Raw genomic sequence first — 10,724 nt, 5'->3', positions numbered from 1 at the left:
AGCCAATAACAGCGACGGACTGATCCATTGGCCTGAAAAGATGTCCTAGTGCATTGCTTGGTGAAAAGGAAAGGAAAGGAGAGGAGAGGAGAGGAGAGGAGAGGAGAGGAACTTAGCTGGTTTCAACAATTATATAATTTTGATATTTTTCCTTTCAATATTAATAATGATAAAGCCAGTTTCTAAACTGGAATTAGTTATGCAACTAATCTGTGCTTTCTTTGTTTAAAAATTCTTACTAGCTGCTAGTAGGACATCAGAATAAAAGTATCATCAGGTGTGTTTTACTATACCCAGCTGAACAGGTGTAGCACTTGTATTTAATACCATATGTTATACTTAACCCTTACTTCCCTGTAATAAGGGTGGTTCTTGTGTAAACATTTCATGATGCTCTTGCTAGGAGTCCTTGCCAATTAGTAACAAAGAATGCATGAATCCACAAAGATCTCAAAAGAATGCATGAAACCACCACAGAGATCTCAAAAATCTCATTCTAGGCAATGGCATCTTAAATTCCCTTTCATCAAAAAGTGGTGCAAGAGACCAGGTTATCTTTGTTCTGTCCATCATGGGCTGGTAGGGGAGCTTGGAGCTGTAAAATAGATAAAGTGGTGGAGGGAAAAGAAAAAGCAGGAGGTCCAAATGCAGTCATCCACATTCTGTACAATTACCCCCTAGATACTAAAATCACCAATGTCATCCACCAATCAACAAACACTTCCATTGTAGAAGATACTACTGAAAAATATGGCACAAACGCTGCACACTTAGAGCTGAATGTATGGTTGGAAAGATGTTATTAACATGAAGAAATGATTTTAGGACATGTAACTCTAAAGGCAGCCAGAATTCACAAAGGTGAGACATCATTGTGGGCCAGCATAGAGAAGTTGGGTTAGGTCTTTAAAGAGTAATTTGTATTTTAGTGTGAAGAAAGTAGTGACTTAGAGTTCTTGCAAGCCTTTCTCTACATCATGTGATTACTCAGACTAGAGCCCAGAATTTAAAGTCCCCACAGTGGACATAAGGATATAGCTCCTCATATCAGAAATATGTGCTGTTCAGGGCCAACTTGTTAATATGTCTTAGATTTGTTTAGAAAATAAATGGTATGTGGGGAAAAGATGGCAGAAAGAGTTTTATATTGTGGCTTCTAAAGGATGAGGACAAGCCCTGACCCGTGTGGCTCGGTTGGTTGGAGCGTCGTCCTGTACACCAAAAGGTGGGGGTTGATTACTGGTCAGGGCACATCCCTAGGTTGTCGGTTCAACCTCCTGTCGGCATGTGTACAGGAGGCAACCAATCGATGTTTCTCTCTCTCTCCCTTCCTCTCTCTAAAATTATTTATATATAATGACGTATGTGTCATAAGGACAAAAAAAGAGGGCTCAGCCATCATAGCTGTACAATATGCCAGATAGAAAGAGAAGGTCCAGTTGTTGGACACCTGCTACATGATAGACCACATCTGAGCACTTTGTTTGAAATGCCTAGTTAATTCCCCTCATAACAACCATCCAAGGTAATAATACAGCTCAGATGTATGTAAGCCAGAATACCAGACTCCAAAGCATAAGCCCCTTGTAGAATCCCGTGCCATCTTGTCTGGACGGTCTATCTATACTAGAGCTGCCTGGTAGAGCTATACAGCAGAGTAAATTAACTGAAGGTACAGTTTAGTCCAGCTTTAATTTGGCCCAGCTGGAGTTACAGGGAAATGCCAATAATATAAGTGAACAAATTGCCCCAAACCATAAAATTGTATTAGTCCCATTAACTCCACTAAACTCTGAGATTCAGTATCCACACATACATGCACCGATATACACAGGGAGGCACAAACTCATACACTCCACATACATACTACCACCTGCCACCATCATCACATCACACCACAAAATCCTGTCTAATAAAGACAGAATATGCAAATTGGCCATCACTTCGCAACAAAGATGGCAGCACCCACAGCCAATAAGGAGGGAATATGCAAGTTGATGGGACAAAGATGGTGGCGGCCGGGCTGGAGCAAAGGTGGGAGGCAGCTCTGGGGCCTGGGTCCCAGGTACCCGAGGGAAGCTGGTTCCAGCAGCCAGGGGAAGGAAGGCCTATTCTTGCACGAATCTTCATGCATCAGGCCTCTAGTTCACATATAAGCAGACACACCTATTGATTCTCACTTTCCTCCCAAAACAGGTCAACTTCAGGCACATTGCCAAAGGCAAAGCTGCATTTCTGAGTCGGGATCTAGTGCCTCAGAGAATCACTACTTAATTGGCACCACCAACCTTTTAATTCTGTAGATGTGGTGCCCACAAAAAAATTACCAGGCCTCCCATGGCTGTTTAAACAAACATAAAATGATAAAATACAGTCAAACATCACAAAGACCAAGAGAACCTGGGCCATTGGACCCAGGGTGCAGGTCCTCCCCTCACTCCCACTCTGGGTGCTGTGAGCTCTCCTGGGCATAGTTCCCATGAACACTTACATTTCCCTGGCCTCTGGCAAGACATGAGGTAGTAATCAGAGGCCCTGAAAAGGGCCCATCTTTGAAGGCAAGAGCAGTCATAGAAGGATTTGGGGGGATTTGATAGGAGAACCATGGACCAGTGAATTTATATGTGCTGGTCAGACCTGAGATCGAGCAAACTGTACCTCAAACCTCAGACCAAGCTGGCAGGATATTGACTGAGCATGTGGAATTGGGTCCTGCCCAACACACCACAAAATAAAAGGTGTATATACTTCTGGTTCCTTCAGACTTTTGATCCTTTCACCTCTGGTCTCAAAAAGTTTTCTTCGTTTATAAAATCAGATGCTAAAAAAAACAAAAACACACACACACACACACACAAAAACAGGAGCTAAATCTAAGTGTGAGCCTCAGGCACGACCTTTTTATAGATTATTTGCTCTATCAGGTGTGATCTCACTACTTCTGTGGGAAACTCCCTTTGCCCCTCTCCCGAGGGCACGTGCACCTCTCTCACTTCCACCTTCAAGGATTCATTTACAGAGATGCTTTTGTCACCTGTTGGAATTTAAGATCTAAAAGCTCTCTGATATTTGAGGAGGATAGTTATGGGCAGGAAAGAGAAAACTTATGCATGTCTGGCTGGGGACAGGCTATGGGAATATGGGATCCTGATTCCCTGAAGCTTGACCTGGATCTCCTGTCACCGGACACGCTAAGTCTCTGATCACTGAGGAAGGTGGAAGTATTTCCACCTTCTGTGGCCATTCATAAAGGCTTGGGAGGAATTCTGAATCATTTCCTGTTGAGAATTATAACACTAATATAGAAAAAGGGAAAATTAGCATTTAAAATATTCTCACAACAAAATCAGAATTTCGGTTTTGGTGTTTCCAAATTTCTACCTACTCTAACATTAATTGTAAACTAAATAAAGACTGTTTTAGAATGTTTTACCCCTGAGTGATGAGTTTTTCCCTTTCTGCCCTCCTACTTATTCTATGTGTGTGTGCGGGGGGAGGATGGGGAGGTGCAGGTGGGGAGGAGTCGTGCTGAGGTTGAGAAAAATTAAATGGCCTACTGAATTACTCTTTGTTAGTCATTTCTAAGATCTCTGCCAGGTAATATCCATTTTCATAGACATTTTCTAGAGGTGATGCCTTTTCCAAAATAAATGATGCTAAAGATGTACTATAGTGGGGCAGCTGGGGAGAAATTTGGGGACTCCAGTATACTTCAAATCCTTCCGTATAGATGGCAGCATATTGCCTCTGAATCAGTCAACTGTGGGGAAAATCTTCATTAATCTCTGTGTTGAAAGCTTTTGGGTTTTTTTGATTGTTTGTTTTAAATCACTGAGTATTTAAATTATTCATTCCACTGAATGCTAAGTAAGAGGAAATCTACCCACTTTTTTATGGTCTTTGTTTCTGATTTTCAGCAAAGGCTGTAAGATTCAAGTCCTCCAGACTCTAACTGAGGCTATACCTGGTGCTGGCTCATCTCCTGAGTAATGTGATCCAATCTGGGCAGTGGTTGTTTACAACTGGTCCTTTGTGGCTCGCTCAAAGAGAGATGATGGACCCAGATCATTAAAACGGGCAATCAGCAGGCTCCAGGAAGAAAGCAACACGGCCTTTTTGTTGGTTTGAATGCCCACATTGAAACAGGAAGATTTCACCTGGTGCAGCACCCCCTCCCCCAAAGATAGCATCTCCGCCTCCCTGCTCAGCTCAAGTGCCCGTAGAAGGGATTAGACTGGAATGTGCCACCACAGAAAGGCATGACCACACAGAATTTGCAGATTTAAACAGGTGAAATGTTGTGAGCAGTAAGTAAACTGATACTATGTGATGACAAGCACTGCCTCCCAGACCTGATCCTCCGGTTGGGGAAACATGACTCACTCACATGAAACAACCAGAGGACAATGCAAGAAAACCTAAAATCAGGTGCTAGGTTGTGTGGCAACAGGCCATGCACTGTTACAGAAACTTACGGACAGCTTGGATTAGTAGAGATTTCAGGTAAAATGTTATCTCCAATAAGGGTTTAATCTCCAAAATTTATAGAGAACTCATACAACTCAACAAAAGGAAGATAAACAATCCAATCAAAAAGGACCTAAATAGACACTTTTCGAAAGAGGGCATACAGAAGGCCAAGAGACATATGAAAACATGCTCAAAGTCACTAATAATCTGAAAGATGCAAATCAAAACAACTTCTAGTTTCTTGGGATATATTCCTACGAGTAGGATCACTGGGTCAAATGGAAGTTCCATTTTTAGTTTTTTGAGGAAACTCCAAACTAAAAAGGAAGGAATTCTTACCATTTGCAACAGCATGGATGGAACTGGAGAGCATTATGTTAAGCAAAATAAGCCAGTCAGAGAAAGATAAATATCACATGGTTTCACTCATAAACTGATGAACAAAAATAGATACACAGACAAAGAAGCATCGAACAGACTGTCAAACTTCAGCGGGAAGGCAGAGGAGGGCTGGAAATGGTGTAAGAGAGCAACCAAATGACTTGTATCCATGCATATAGGCATGGCCAGTGGACACAGACACTGGGGGATTGAGGGCATGTGCCGGGGAAGTGGGGGAGGTCAGTGTGGGGAAAGGAAGACATATGTTCTACTATTTGTAATACTTTAAAACAGTGGTTCTCAACCTTCCTAATGCTACGACCCTTTAATACAGTTCCTCATGTTGTGGTGACCCCCAACCATAAAATTATTTTCGTTGCTTCTTCATAACTGTAATTTTGCTACTGTTATGAATCGTAATGTAAATATCTGATATGCAGAATGTATTTTCTTTATTACAAATTGAACATAAATAAAGCATAGCGATTAATCACAAAAACAATATGCAATTATGTATGTGTTTTCTGATGGTCTTAGGAGACCCCTGTGAAAGGGTCGTTTGACCACAGGTTGAGAACCGCTGCTTTAAACAATTAAAAAAATAAAGAAAAAATATTTGAAGTAAGTTTTGCTTTTAAAATGGACAGAATCTCAGGAAGGAGGCAAAAGGCTGGCTTGGACTGAACTAAGTGAAGCCAATACTTGGAAACTCTATTTTCATTCATTCAATTGACTCAACAAATAAATGAGGAACCACTAAATGCCGGGCTCTGAAAGGTGCTGCAGATACTATACAGAGCAAAACATAGGAAACATGGGAAACAACCAGAGTAATGATAGAAATTTAGGTGTATGAAGAAATGATAGGTGGAAAACACCCTTTCCAACCTCAGGAGTCTGTATGCCCACTCTACAAAAAGAAGATTGCTGGTAAAGAGAGCATGTTCCTACTTATACACAAGCAATAAAACAACTACAAGCCGAGGTGGTATGTTCTTCCTCGGCATCTCGCATGCTTTTATTCCAGTTAGGAGATCACTTCTTTATTTCTAAATGGCACTTACTGAGTAAATAATCACACTGCCCTTGAATTCAGATCTTTGATCTAAATTCCACACAATTCTGTTATGAAAAAATTTGATGGGAAGAGGAGTTGAAATTGTATTAAATGTGAAGCACTTTCTTTTTTTAATTTTATTTTATTGTTTAAAATATTACAAATAGTAGTACATATGTCTCCTTTTTGTCCCCATTGACTGTCCCCTGGCCTCTCCTGCATCCCGGCTAATGCCCTCCCTCCCTCCTCCCCTCAGTGTCTAGTGTCCATTGGTTATGCTTATATGCACGCATACAAGTCCTTTGGTTGATCTCTTATCTCCCCCCACAACACTCCCCAACCTTGCTGCTGTAGTTTGACAATCTGTTCGATGCTTCTCTGCCTCTGTATTTTTGTTCATCTGTTTATAAAGTTCTTTATTATCCATAAATGAGTGAGATCATGTGGTATTTTTCTTTCTCTGACTGGCTTATTTCACTTAGCATAATGCTCTCCAGTTCTATCCATGCTGTTGCAAATGGTAAGAATTCCTTCTTTTTTACATCAGCGTAGTATTCCATTGTGTAGATATACCACAGTTTTCTAATCTACTCATCTGCTGATGGGCAATTAGGCTGTTTCCAAATTGTAAATTGTGCTGCTATGAACATAGGGGTGCATATATCCTTTCTGATTGGTGTTTCTGTTTTCTTGGGATATATTCCTAGAAGTGGGATCACAGGGTCAAATGGCAGCACTTTTCTTTATAGTTGTAGTGGAAAGAGTTCAAGAATTAGAGTAAAAAACTAGCTTCAGGTTCCATTGGTACCACTTGCTGGCTGTGATTTTAGGCAAATTATGAATTATTTCAAAAATTATTTGTTTCCTCACCTGTAAAAAGATCTAAATGACAGGGTTATTGTGAGACCCAAATAAGATATTATGGACCTCTGTGTCATAAACTATTAACCATTATGTGAGTAGTAACTATTATTATTTTTGTTGTCTTTGTAATAGAAAAATGTACATTATATCATACTGTGGGTTTTTAAGTTTGGTTTTTGGTAAGTTGTTTTTTTCTTAATCTCTTTCATTGCCCAGCACAATGCTTGGCACATAGCAAATAATGAATGTTTGTCAAACGAAAGAAAGAATAAAAAGATAATGCTTCTAATCATCTTAATAGGCTCTGAGCTCTGAGTGTAAGAAACATTTATTGCAGCTGGTTGAGTGAGCTTCACCATGCACGGCCGGGAATAGTGTTTGTTTCCTTTTTCTCTGTAACGAGCCACTGGCCCTTCCTGGTGTCAAACTCATGTCCTTGGCATCTCAGACTGCAGTGTGTTCCAACCGAAAAAGCAAATCAGCTCAGACAACAGAGGAAAAGATTACAGTGTTTACTGAACCCAGTCCTACAAGCTAGGATTTGTGCAGGCGTAAGAGGCCCATTTTCTAAATGGTGAGTGGATCTAAGAGAGTGGAAATGCATGATCTGTGTCCCTTTTAAAGGAAAGAGCTTCGGCCCATCTAAACAGTGAGCTAAGGAACCACAGAACAGCGCTTCCTTCTAGAATCCCTTTTAACCACACTTTCAGACACGTCAAACCCCTCACCTCCCTAGATTTTCACCTCTGTATAATGCATACAGACATGTGGGTAAGTCAGCAAAACCCTCAAGGAAGCTATCACCACCCAGCAGTACGTTTTGAAACTTCTTCCATTTGTTTCCCTTCCTGCCCATTCCCTGATTGCCTGAGCTTGTCACCTGGAATACAGAAAGGCGGTCTAACGCTGTATTTATTAGCAATTCCTTTCCCTTATGTTTAATTTATTGTTACATTTTTAAATGTACAAACAGTTATACCAGTTTTATACACAAAACCACAGGTACCATTTTTTGTATCTGTCACAATTCCAGAAGCCTGTGGAGAGATGGTTGAATTGATGTCCTATGCTGCCATCTAGTGCTTTGGTTAAGACACGGGCTTGTTCATTTGTCTGGAAATGAGGAAACAAAGGCGGCTCAAGGCACCGAAATTCTGGAACAGCCACTGATGTGCATTATTAAACAGATGCATCAATGACACTTGGACCATATTCCCTGGAACCAAGCAACTTAACTTGTTTTCACACAACGGCAGCTTACATCCCTTAGCTGGACTGGCAAAGCTCTGGCCTTCTACCCTGGAGGCACCTGATTTAAATCCAAACGGACTGGGCAACAAAATGCCCCTCTGAGCAGCTCCACAGCTCCCATCTGGCCTAGGTCCTGTGGGCGCGTCTCAGCCTCCAGGAGGGGGGGTTGGATCAGAATGCCTTGCTTATTACTTCAGTTTTGGGAGAAGGTACAAAAGAGTCAGACAGCTTTATTTCTTTAATCTTTATCTTTAAAATTGACTACAACAGCAGCCATTTTCTTTTCAGTGGCCAAAAGTGATGCCTCTGAGTTTCCTCTTGCTCCTCAGCTCACAGGATTAGTATCACCAGTTCAATTCGTTTTTGGAATCCTCCCTTTATCTTTTCCTGGATGGTAAAAATATCTTTCTTCTCTTCAATTAATCCATCAGTGGTCTCTATTGCACACATGCTAGACTAAAAGCTCCATATTAGGCACTGGTTAGTGGGTAAATGGATGAAAAGAAAATAGCCTTTCCATCTGTGTTTCCACTTCCACCTCTGGCCTCCAAGAGGCTTTATCATCCCTCTCTTTCTAGACTTTAACCCTTTCCTCTCTAATGCTTCTTTACCTTGTCCTTTAACTGTGTACAATATTCTCTTCTAGTTATAATAATACTAGAGGCCCGGTGCACAAAATTTGTGCACTCGGGGGTGGGGGGTCCCTTAGCCCAGATTGCGAGAGGGCACAGGCCAGGCCAAGGGACACCACCTGTGCAAGATTGGGGCTGGGTAGAGCCAGCTGGGTAGGGACTGCAGGAGAGCTCTAGGGAATGTCTTGCCCATCTCGTTCAGTCCCGATTGGCCGAACCCAAGCAGCAAGCTAACCTACTGATTGGAGCATCTGCCCCCTGGTGGTCAGTGCACATTATAGCACCTGGTCAACCAGTCAACTGTCTGCCGCATGGTGGTCAGTGCACGTTGTAGCGAGTAGTTGAATGGCCCTAGCATATCATTAGCATATTATGCTTTGATTGGTTGAACAGATGCCCGGACACTTGGACACTTAGCATATTAGGCTTTTATTATATAGGATAGAGACTTCACTTGATCCCTCTGTACTTTCCTGCTACCAGCAAATGTCTACTTTATGTGCTTCTATCTTTTTATATCTTATCTCAATGACATAAAGAGTTCACTAACTCGTATCTTGTTGTTCAAACATGAAATTGACTGCTCGACAGATGTGGCAGAGCCTTTCCAACAAGGTGGAGTATGAATCTCTCTGTTAGGGCTGCAGATCCTGAAAGCAATTTCTGAAATGGAGACAAAGCCACAATAGATGACCTCTAATTTCCTTCTAACTTGGATCCTGTCCTTTTAAAACTCCACTTTTTCTCCAGCCACTCCCCACTTCACTTGTCTGTAAATTCATAGCCTTCTGAAAAAAATAAGCTAGCCTTTTCATAAAGTCAAATGGTCGAATTCTGTTTCTCCTCCTTGAATGCATTATGGCACCCTGACTGCACCCCTTTTTAGAGCACTCCTCTCTCTGCTCAGTTTATTCTTTTTTTCATTGTTTTCCTTTTTCATTGATTTTCTGTCTTCCTTTCTAGGGACTTTATCAGACTTGAATTTCGTCCATATGTATGTTTATGAATTTACAAACATATTGACTTACTCCCACTGTGTCTTACACAATGCTCATGGTGATGATGATGATTTGCTCACATGACTTTACCTACCACTTCAAAAAAGACTAGTGGCCCAGTGAACAGATTTGTGCACATTAAAAGGAAATTAATTAGAAGAAATATTTTAATATTGCTATTTGCCCTTTCTCTATAAGTGTCAGAGATGAAAGAAAATGAGTAAAATGTATATGAAAATAATATATAAATTGATTAATAAACAATAACATGACATAACAACAAAGACATGAATATGCCTACTCTGTCTAGAGTTTGTCCTTGTGATTTATTAATAATCATCGTAAATACTGGCATCACAGGAAACTGTTTTTGAATTAATTTAAATGGGAGGCCAGTGTCAGATGGGGACAAATCAATTCTTGGAATCAGAACAACCTCATCTTCCACAGATCCTACTAATACTTCAGCTTTGATTATGTTATGTCACAATTTTTTGATAATAAATCTAGTACCATTACAAACACCCCATTTACTATTAAGATTTCTTAGTAGCATGATGATTGCACCTACTTTCAATTTTAACTTATGACATGGCACTCCTGAAGGAGTAATACTCGTAAGAAATTCTATGGGAAAATTTTCCTTTTCGACATCATCTGTTGAATTGATGGAATCATCACTCAAATAGGTGTGAAAATCTTCATCGAGTATATTCAGAATGTCAACAAAAACAACCAAATTCACAATCAATAATGACAGATCAAAACACATGCATGTCATTGGTGCCAGTGCTTTATATGTATTGTGCATGCGCAAGTCAATGTTTATTTTTAAATTGCCAGTGTGCGCCACATGTACTGGCTGGTTGATCAGTCGGTAGGACAGTCAGACAGATGGACAGTTGATCAATTAGCCTTTTATATATACAGTGGGGCCTTGACTTACGAGTTTAATTCATTCCGAGACCAAGCTCATTAAGGAGCTTGTTAAGGAGCTCGTTAACTCAAATTACTCTGTCAACTCAATGCAAAAAATTGGCCAAGAGACAGTTGGTATCTCAAAAAACTCAT

The sequence above is a fragment of the Myotis davidii genome, unplaced genomic scaffold (genome assembly GCF_000327345.1).
Source record: "Myotis davidii unplaced genomic scaffold, ASM32734v1 scaffold21, whole genome shotgun sequence".
Taxonomy (NCBI): domain Eukaryota; kingdom Metazoa; phylum Chordata; class Mammalia; order Chiroptera; family Vespertilionidae; genus Myotis; species Myotis davidii.
This window is presented reverse-complemented; position numbering follows the sequence as displayed.